Source organism: Chenopodium album, chromosome 1 (genome assembly GCF_948465745.1).
Source record: "Chenopodium album chromosome 1, dcCheAlbu1.1, whole genome shotgun sequence".
Classification (NCBI taxonomy): Eukaryota; Viridiplantae; Streptophyta; class Magnoliopsida; order Caryophyllales; family Amaranthaceae; genus Chenopodium; species Chenopodium album.
Window position 1 is genome coordinate 16428404 of NC_137834.1, and position 11120 is coordinate 16439523.

General features: G+C 33.3%; 1 long non-coding RNA gene across 1 annotated transcript; it reads right to left on the reverse strand.

Annotated features, from left to right (window-relative positions):
- Positions 1-4916: 4916 nt before the first annotated feature.
- LOC145567519 (uncharacterized) lies at positions 4917-6445 on the reverse strand. The gene is made up of 2 exons (XR_014095684.1): positions 5846-6445; positions 4917-5108 (listed from the first exon to the last, which is right to left on the reverse strand). It is a non-coding gene; the product is annotated as an uncharacterized LOC145567519 (long non-coding RNA).
- Between the last annotated feature and the right edge of the window lie 4675 nt (positions 6446-11120).

Below are 11120 nucleotides of genomic sequence, written 5' to 3' on the forward strand. Positions count from 1 at the left end.
TTAGACTAAGAAACTAGCCGTTGGTTTCATCCAAAACAGCAAGAAATTAGGCATGAACCTGGCAGAAAATTCATCAAAAACAGCAAGAAAATTCATCAAAAAAAATTTTAGTGTAAACCTGCAGGCATTCGATTAAAAGAAACAGATGGGCAGTCCTCCATCCACAGCTGCTCCTCAATCAAATTGAGGGAAAGTTTTGCTTAGAATATCATTCACAGCTACCTTATTACAAGTTCTAGACTAGCAACAAACATCAAACAAACTAGCCATGCTTTGATTGAATTCTCTTATAAGGTCAAGTCTAATTGTTTTTCAACGTTTAGAAAATCTTATGCAAGGTGTAGCAGTACTAGCAGTTATGAAAAGTGTCTATTACCTCATAAAAGTGTCTTAGATGTAAGGTGCCAATGTGAGTTTATTAATAGGAAGGACAGAATAGAATCCAATACCTCATAATCTCATCACCAAAAACAATAAGCAAATCTACTTCAAATGATCAACCTTTTTGGTTCTTTGCAAATGCAACAAAAAAACAACAGTTAAACTGTTAAAATTGGTCATAGTTCTAGCAGTAAGAGAACCATCTCTTATTACAAGCTGAAAGGATGACATGTCTAGATGCTGCATATTCACATCAGATTGGCACCTGGAACACCGAGTACTTCCGCCTTCAAGAAATGCATGGAGGGTGAGCAATCGAGCATCAGTTTGCATGCCTATCTAGACCTACAGCAGAGAGTTTTACTTCAGTAAATACTTTTTTTTTTTTTTTTTATAATATTAATTTTTTAATCGGGTGGGGCCCACATACTTAACCAAGGGTACTAAATTCTTTAACCCAAGGTACTCAATTCTTTGGCTGATTTAATTTTTTTGGCTTGAATTCTTAACTCAGTACCCAAAAGCAAAGTAAAAAGAATTGAGTACCTAAAAGGTGAAATTTTAAAGAATTGAGTACCTAATTGTGTGCTTAACTCAATCTAACAAGACCCACATAACTATACTTTTTCTCGACAAAAAATCATTAAACAAAGTCAAGCAAGTTATGTGAATAGTGCACAAAATTAAAATGTGTCATCTAATTTAAAAGGGAGAAAGTAAGAATGATTTGAAAGTAAGAATGAATGAAGTATTAAAAGTACACATGTTATAATAGTCACTATTAAATGCATTAAAGAATGTAATACCAATGGAACTAAAGCATTTTGCAAGTAAATATAGAAGAAGAAAAGTTAATTATCTCTTTAGGTCGGCTAGAGACAAAAAGTGTATCCAACTACAAAAAGAGTGAGTTTTAAAAAATATAAAAATTCCAACCACCAAAAGAAGATAGTCGGCACATATAGAGCACAAATAAATTTCTATTATTGATACCACCAATTGCCCAATCGGGGTAAGGGAGATTCGGACACTATTGACCACCCACTTTCCACTTACGTCAAAATACTTTTGAAGTTAGCTATTGTACTGGAGGTCATGGTTTTTTTGCAGAAATAAAAGAAGAAAAGAAAAAAGAAAATAATTTGCCATGTTACAATCAAAGAAAGAACATAAAAACTTTTCAACCTTGTGAAAGAATTGGTCCATCCTAATGTCGGTATTGATCCCATAAAACAAGTTGTGCACATTATAAATTATAGACTTGAAATTATATGAAATGAAAACGTAGGTTCTATCTAAACTTTGCATGTTATTGTTTTCTAATTGTCAAATGGTCCACCCTAATGGACCTTGGAGTAGTACATTATATTAATTGATCTAGCTTAAATTGTATAGAATTATAGGTTTGTTGGTAAAGTTTAAAAAAGGTGAAAAACCTATCAAATAAACTAAATTGAATCATAGTGTATGGATACCATTTCATAAAATAACTTCTAATTTCACCTAATTTTAAGCCAAAGTCCAAATCTAGTATGAAAATAAACACTCTTTCTTATAAAGTTTTCTCTATTAACGGTTGTGGGCATAAACTTTTCAACCAAAACCCATTTAGGCCCGATATTTGGTCAAATCTTGATGAAGTATTCCACTGAACTTCCATTTATATATACAAAGAAGTTTAAATCTTCGCCTGTAAAATTTAATATTAAAAGATTTCCATATTCTACAATTTTTCAAAGTTTTTTGCTCTATATGTTTCTTTTTCGTTGTCTTATTTATGTTTTTGCACAATTTTTAAATTCTAATACAAATATGTATTCATAATATCTTATAATACCTATATAAAATTTGTCACATAAGTAAAACCAACAAATGAGATAGAAAATTTTTGATTTAGATTAAATATATAAAAATTGTCTTTTAACATATGGGATTTAATCTTATAAGCTAACAAATGACAAAAGTGATGTGCACCATATGTTCCTTTTTGTTATACATGTATTTTGCATAGTTTTTAACACACATGTTTAAATATTGCAAATTAAATATTTGGATCCCACATTTAACAATTAATTATAACAAGATATCACAGGATAATTTTAACTTTTGTACTAAGTAGAAATAGATGCACAAAGATTTATTTGTTTTACCCTGCCATGAATAATATTACATTTGCTGCATAATAATTATTAATACAGTCAAACTTAGCAAATTTGTCAATGCACTATTTTAACAATAAATATAAGTAAGTAATTAAATATATCTTAATAAAATTTACTATTAAAAAGTTTATATTATGAAACCTTAATACCTATCTATCAAAATTGTATATAATAACTGATGCATATTTTTATGGGTTCTTCTGAATATTTCAAGAAATTCGGGGATATGAAACTATTTCATATAACCAAGAGTAAATAACAATCAAATTGGTAGCTTTCTCAACCATTATCATATGCAATTCTCTTACTAAAACAATTCATATGAATTGATCATTGATAACTCAAAACTTCTTTATGCCTTCATTAATGAAAATAAAGATTATCTATAGACAAACATCTATTCCATACCGTCAGGAAAACTAAAAAATAAAATAAAATATATATGATATAAATACTAAATAATTAATCCTAAATAGTAAAATATATCTTCTAATAATAATAGAAAATAAAATCTTATCACTTACTAATTATACTCCGATCCAACCCTAATTTGATTAATCACGCGTAACTTTTGGATTGACACCACTCAACCTCATGATTAATAGACGACTCAATAAAATGATGATATTGATGTATTGGAATCGCATCAATAACACTTTGTTAAAGGACCAACTCAACCAAAAGTTTAAGCGGATGGTTCGTTGAAGCCAATGCTTGATTTACATACTCTATTATGTTCCCTCACATGAGAGCCCTTAGGGGTTAATTATAGATATAACATCAGCCCATTTCATTTGAAAATAGAGGTTGATGATATTTGAATCAGTGACCATCGTGTCACACTGACTCTTGATACCATATTAAAAAATATTCCAACCAAAAACTAAAGCTAAGTATCGATTTATACACTCTATTACAAATGTTTTAATACATATGTTAGTTATAAATAGTGTTGTACAGTGTGCAGTTTAGACCGCACCAAACTGCAAACCAAACCGCACTTTTGCGGTTTGGTGCGGTTTGCGGTTTGAAAATTGCGGTGCGGTTTTTGAAAATGACCAAACCGCGGTTTGCGGTTTGGTGCGGTTTCCACAAATATTTAAACCAAACCGCACCGTAAACCACACTTTAATGCGGTTTGCGGTTTTTATACTATATTATTATTAAAAATATATAAAAGAATTAAAATATATGAGCTAATCTTTGACTATTAGTTTATTAAAGGTTTTAAAAAATGAGTTTAATATTTAAATTATAAACTAATAATTATAAAATAAAATAAAAGTTATGTTTTATAAAGAAAAATTATAATTTTAATAAAGTATGGTTAAACCGCAAACCGCACCGCACCAAACCGCATTTTGCGGTGCGGTTTGATGCAGTTTTTTAAAAAGTGCAGTTTGGTGCGGTTTGAAAAAAATTACAAACCGCACTTTTGCGGTTTAATGCAGTTTAGGATCCAAACCGCACCAAACTGCACCGCGAACGCTACTTATAAACTATAGAGAAACTTGATATATGAATAGTGAAAATAAGTCAGAGTGTGCCAATTATTTCTATAATAGAGAGTAAAGGAGTTGGACAAAAAAAATACCGAAGGTAGTACAATTTATATATTTTTGAATTTTAAAAAAAAAAAGTCAATTACCATATTAAAAAAAAAATAGCCAAAGTTTAGCCAACCGGCAAGCAATATGGTCTGTACCTTTAACTTATTCCTTTCTTAGCAACTTTTGGTGCAGCAGGGCACATCGTGTGGCAAGGGTTACCCGAGTTATTTTTTTTAGGGATTACCCAAGTTATTAAGTCAGGGGTTACTCGGTCAGGGGTTACTTTAGGGGTTCGGACAGGGGTTACTCGAGGGCTTTACTCGGTCAAGGGTTACTTGAGGGTTAATCGAGTTACTCGGTTAAAGGTTACTCGAGTTACTCGGTTAGAGGTTACTTGATCATGGGTTACTCGAGTTACTCAGTCAGGAGTTACTTAAGTTACTCGATTAGTACACTACTACAAAATTAGCCAAAGAGACCCGTCCAAATTAGCCAAAGAGACTGCCTTAGAGGCGGTCTCTAGCTCAGCGGTGTCTTTGGCAAAGAGACTGCTTTATAAAGGCGATCTTAAAATTGAGAAAACTGAGACCGCTTATGTAAGATAGGCAGTCTCTTTTTTGTGAAAAAAAGAGACCGCCTATTAAAGAAAGGCAGTCTCTTTTTTTAGAAAACTGAGACCGCCTATTTAATATAGGCAGTCTCTTTTTTTGTGAAAGTTGAGACTGCCTATTTAACCTAACAGGTCTCTTATGTTGCATTTAAAATAAAAAAAAATATCATATTTAATTTGATTTATGCGATATTTAAATCAATAACACTAAAAGAGAATAACAATGCCACATTAATGTTTAACTGTGATACAAAGAAATTTAACAAACTTTAATTAAATTCCACTAAAATTATAATACATCAAATTTTGTAATCTATACGTAAAATTATGTCAAACATGTCTCTTAAGTACTCCAATTTCTTCCTCTCTCCTTTGTTTCAAGATCTTGTGTGAAAACTAGCATATCTGCCAAAGATAAAAGCACACAATAAGCAATCATAATAATTGAGAATAACCACAAAATTAAACATTCATTTAGAAAACTTAACTGAAAAAATAAACTAATAAAATAAAAAGATAAACTCATTGATAAAAAAAAAACAAAAAAATAAAAACCTCCCCTGCCATTAAACAACCCCCTCCCCTAATCCCCCTGCCATCAGCCCCGCCGGCGACCCCGCTTGATCTAATCCCACCAGTTCAAACCCATATCTCTTCAATTTCAATCTTCATCTTCTTCCCTCAAGACAACAGTCCAAACAGAAATTTATTTACTTGTTCACCATATCACAACAACTTAGAAATTAACAAGCCTAACATTCACTGAAATCCACAAAATCAATAATTTGAAAATAAACACAAACAAAACAATCTAAAAATCGAAAATAAAAAATTGATCAAACATTCAAATCCTCAGATCCGGCGATAAAAATTCAATTTTCATACTCCATTCTAACATATAACAACCAAAACCATACAACACATTATCAACCAGACTCAATAATCAAATCAAAATTCTAGCAACGAAATTCCAAGTTAAAATTCTTAGTAATCAGATCATAACAAATAGTTCAATATTCAATCGACTTTAGAAGAACCCTAAATCAAACAAAATCATTGATTTAACACTAGATTGTAAAATTGGAATTCGACGATTAAAAAACCAAAACAAAAAAATAGAAATAAAATATAAAAAATCAAACCTTAGAAGCTGCTTCAATGGAGGAGAGAAAGCTGAAAAGCCGCTTCAATGAAGAATTTCAGAGCATACTAGATTCAAGAACACAATTAAGAGAAAACGTACGTTTTTTCCCCTATATTTTCTGTGTGTATTGCCTTAATCGCTATTTTGAGATCTTGAATTCGACGATCTGGGAAAGTTGAAGGTGAAGGAAATTCGTTTAAAGGAAAGGGAGGAGAGAGAAGGAGAGAAAAACGAAGATGAAGGAGATGGAGATTGAAAGTTGGAGGCGGAATTAGCATAGTGAAGTGTTAGGGTACCATTTATCTAATTTTTTTTTATTAAGGGAGACCTATTAACTCACGTACTGGTCTCTCCGGTTTTTAATTTCAAAAAAAAAAAAAAAAAAAAAAAAAAAAAAAAAAAAAAAAAACTAAGAGAGACCGATTATGTTGCATAGAGGTTTCTCCCTTTTCAATTTTAAAATAAAAATAGTTACGAGAGACCGGTTAAGTTACATATAGGTCTCCCCCTGTTATATTTTAAAAAAAAAAAACAACTATGAGAGACCTGTTATCTACAATAAATGGTCTCCATTAAATTTTTATCTCATAACACAATATCAAAGAGACCGGTTATTTGTAACATTGGGTCACTTAAAACAAAGAGACCGGTTATTTGATTAACGGGTCTCTTATTTCGGGTCTCTTTTAGCTTTTTTTTGTAGTAGTGGTAGTTAATTATTTAAGGAGTTCGGTCAGAGGTTACTCGAGTAATTCGGTTAGAGGTTTTACTTAAAGAGTTCAGTCAGGGGTTACTTGGTCAGAGGTTACTTAAGGGTTACTTGAGGGATTACTCAGTCAAGGGTTACTGAAGGGGGTTACTCGGTCAAGGATTACTCGAGGGGTTCAGTCATGGATTACTCGAGGGGTTACTCAGTCACGAGTTACTTGAGGGGTTACTCGGTCATGAGTAACTCAAGTAACCCCTGACAAAGTAACATTAGTAATCCCGACAACTCAAGTAACCTCTGACCAAGTAACTCGAGTAACCCTGGAAACTCGAGTAAACCCTGATCGACAAACTCGAGTAACTCCGACATTTCAAGTAACCCCTAACCGAGTAACTCGAGTGACCCTTGACCGAGTAACTCGAGTAACCCAGTCGTACATTACAGCAAGCCGCATACAAAAAATTGTGTTCCCATTTTTCTTTGACACATTTATTGATGAATATTTTAAATCATTAATATCTTTAATCAAATGTATTACAAAACAAGTAAAATTTCCTCTAAAAAAATTACAAGTATAATAGTTTTAAATTGTAAATTTATTTAGAGCAACGCCAATGGTTGTAACTAGGAAATAGCTTGCAATAATAAATAATCTCTAGCTGCAAGCTGACCATTGGAGCTATATATGCAATTACTTTGGCTAAGCAAAGCTTTGCAAAACTAATTTGCTTAGAAAAAAATTGTCAAAATAAAAAAATTAGAATAAATAAAATAATGCAATAAAATGTTGAGAAGGTTTTGTGTTAGTCCGTTTCACGTGAGTCCACCACCACTCCACCACCACCGACCTAAAAGAGCCCAAACCCAGACTGCCCCTCCTCCACCCTCCTCAACCTAGAAAAACGCAACAATTAACAACCCACCTTCCTCAAATCGCAGCAATTAAACACCACCGTCATCGAACTATAAACGCTAAACCCATTATCAACGTGTTGCGATTTGGCTGCGCTTTGATGACCACCACAAGCAGTAAGGTTTGGAAGAAGAACATCAAGTGGACGTATACTTAGCTTTTCTCGAGACAAAAATAGAGACATGTCGATTAATATGGATTACACGGTGGTGATGCCACCAACACTAGATAACCAACCAAGTGTTGAGCACGGAACAGGGAGAACCTCTAACTCTTCGGCTTCTGCATCTCGTTTGAGACTACAATCACATCGAGATAGCAATGGTGGATCTTCTGGCAAGTTAGACAGAAAAGTGTCAGTCTTGAAATCCAACAATAAGTTTATGTAAGTGGGAAGCCAAAAAGGGGATTTTGACCATAATCAATGGCTTTTCGAGACTAAAGGCAAGTATGGGATTGGGACTGCATGTTGGTCGGATGAAGAAGCTTTACCTGTGGGTTGTTGAAAAGAGAGAAAGAGAGGAAGGAAGGAGGGGTTTTAATACCTGACCATTATAATATAATTTTTGATATATTTAACCTATTTCTCAATATTATATATATATATATGTATATGTATAATCTAAAATCTGATTATTATTATCTAGTTTCTGACCATTAAGATTTTTTTTCCTGTTTGTATGACTGGACTCACGTGAGTCCATTCTACTCAAAACTTTTACATAAAGTGTTAATTGAGGAGGTGGGGTTAGTCTAATAGCTTTGTGATTATATATGTATTACCTCAATTACATATTAGTTGCAACTTTTGCCAAAATAGGATGCTACACATTAGTTGCAACTTTCCATTTTTTTTCCCTTTTTTGGTAAGTTTTTTAAGATAAAGGTACAAAAATACCCTTACTAATAATTAATATACATGATTAACTACCTAAACCATATTTCATTAAACTCTTAATCTAACTTATAACAATTCAATTAAAACAATTCAACTTCAAAAATTCATTCAACTAGATAACTCCCACAAAATTGTGAACACCACATTCTCAACGTCACCGTCGCTGTTGTCGCTGCATCTACTAGAGCACCACCGTCAAAATCACCACTGCATCTACCAGGCCACCAATCAAGATCGCTGCTGCATCGACCAGGCCATCATAGTCAACTTCGTCGCCTCCTCCTTTAGTGTTCTTTTCTCTCTTTTCTTCTTTTTTTTTTTATAAAAAAAATTGGTTAGATCTGATGGTTTAAGGGGTAAATTAGCTAGGTTGGGGTGGTTTTAGTGTGTTTCAAGGTGAGTAAGGGTAGTTTTGGGTTTGTTTAGGGTGAGTGTGGTGGTTTTGGAGCTGAGTGAGAGTAGTTGTTTTGGGTTGGTTTATGGAGAGTCCTGGTGGTGGGGTGGTTCGGCTGAGAAGGGTTGGTTTCGGTGCAGTTCGAGTTGAGAGGAGGTAGTTTCAGTGTCGTTTAGGTTGAAATGGGGTATTTTGGGGTTATTTGAGCTAAGAGGGGGTGGTTTTAAGGTTGTTCAAGGTGCGTGTTAGTGGTTTCTAGGTGGTTTGGGCTAAGAGGAGGTGATTTCAAACCGCTGGTGGGCGGTTTTAAAGTGGCTACTGTTGGGCGACAGTTACGGGGTGGTTGTTGGTGGTGGTGTTGTGGTGGTAAACAATTTATTAATAACCTTTGCATTATCTCTCCTACCCTTAATTAATTCATTAATCAGATATTATGAAATTTGTCTTAAAAACCGTGCCAAGATGAAAGTTGCAACTAACTTGAAACGGAGGTAGTATTTAATATCTCGTTCAAAAAAAATTTACGGAGTATGTATTTAATATTTATGGTGTCTTTTATTCCTTTTTTAATTAGACCTTATTATTTGCAATTTTATACATTTATTTTCATGTTTATAACATGGTGATAATTGACTTAGATGGTTAAATAGTCATCCTCCTTATCCTTATGTTTTTATATGGATTAATGTATGTAGTTTGATTAGGTGACATGGCATAAAGGTTAAGGTGATTGAGTGGTGATGAGGCATGATGAGAACTGAAGTAGGTGACATGGCGTAATAAAGGGGGTCTATGTAGCACATAAATGTTCTTAGGAATACCTTTTATTAGATTAGTATAGATAAGATAGTGGAAAACAATGATTAGAGATATCACACACACACACACACACACACACACACACACACATACATATATATATATATATACTCCCTCCGTCCCCAAAAGTTTGACCCTTTTGTCTTAATTTTAGTCCCAAAATGATTGACCCATTTGAATTAAAATACCCACCAATTTACAATAATTTTGTGCAAAATTAGCTTCCCCATATAAAATTGAGAAGGTATTGTGTCAGTCCGGACTGACGAAATGTGTCGTCGGTTCAGACTTACAAAATGAAGATTTTTTATATCCTCAATTGGAGGGATGATATCTTCTATTCGATGGATGATATCCTCTATTGGGTGGATGATATTTCTACTGGTTGGATGATATCCTCTACTAATTGGATGATATCCTCTATTGATTATATGATATTCTTTATTGGTTGGATGATATTTCTATTGGCTGGATGATATCCTCTATTGACTAGATGATATCCTCTATTGACTATATGATATCTTTTATTAATTAGTTGGATGATATTTCTACTAGCTAGATGATATCCTCTATTGGCTGGATGATATCCTCTATTAGCTATATGATATCATGGCTGGATGATATCATATAGCCAATAGAGGATATTATCCATCCATGATATCATATAGCCAATAGGGGATATCATCTAGTCAATAAAGGATATCATAGTCACAATAATAATTGATATCATATAGCTAATAGAGGATATCATCCAACCATGATATCATATAGCCTATATAGAATATCATCCTGCCAATGGAGGAAAAGTATAACTTGTTTGAAGATATGTATAATTTGTTTGATAATATGTATAACAATGGTGGAACCTCCATTGAAGTGCTCATACTAAAGGTCATGGGTATAACATTATTTGCTCATTTCTCAACCAAAATACATGCATATGTTATCAAAATGCTAATTTAACATACAATCACATGAGACAATTGTAGGCGTCGTTTGAAGTGCGCCTACGTAAAAGCATGTGTGAATATGCTTGGCACTCATAGGAAAGGGGAATTGACATCACGATTAGGGACAAAGAAAAGTAGGGAGCCGCCAACAAGTTTTTAAGGAACTTGTAAACCGTTCACGGATCATAAAAGGCACCCACGATAAAGGGACAACGAAAGGCAACAACGATTGACCCGTGAAGGTTACACCCCATTCATAATCCATGATAGTACTAACTCTATATGGTTCGGAACCCCGAAAGGAGGATAGGGGATGATGTTACAAAGTGAGTCATTGAGTCACATTCGCCTGTATTGGCCTCTACTAGATTCTTATACTGAAAAGTGATTCCTGCGATCTCAACGGCATGCAAACAAAGATTCAATTTGCTCCAATCTATTATTAGATTAAATTGGTTGAATATTAATGCAACACATAATTCTAAAATATTAGTGATCACTTGATTAAACAATAAGATTAAAAAGGATCTTAAACCGGTCGTCCAAATTATCTTATTAGGCGTGATTTTCAATTACATATTCCCTTTAAA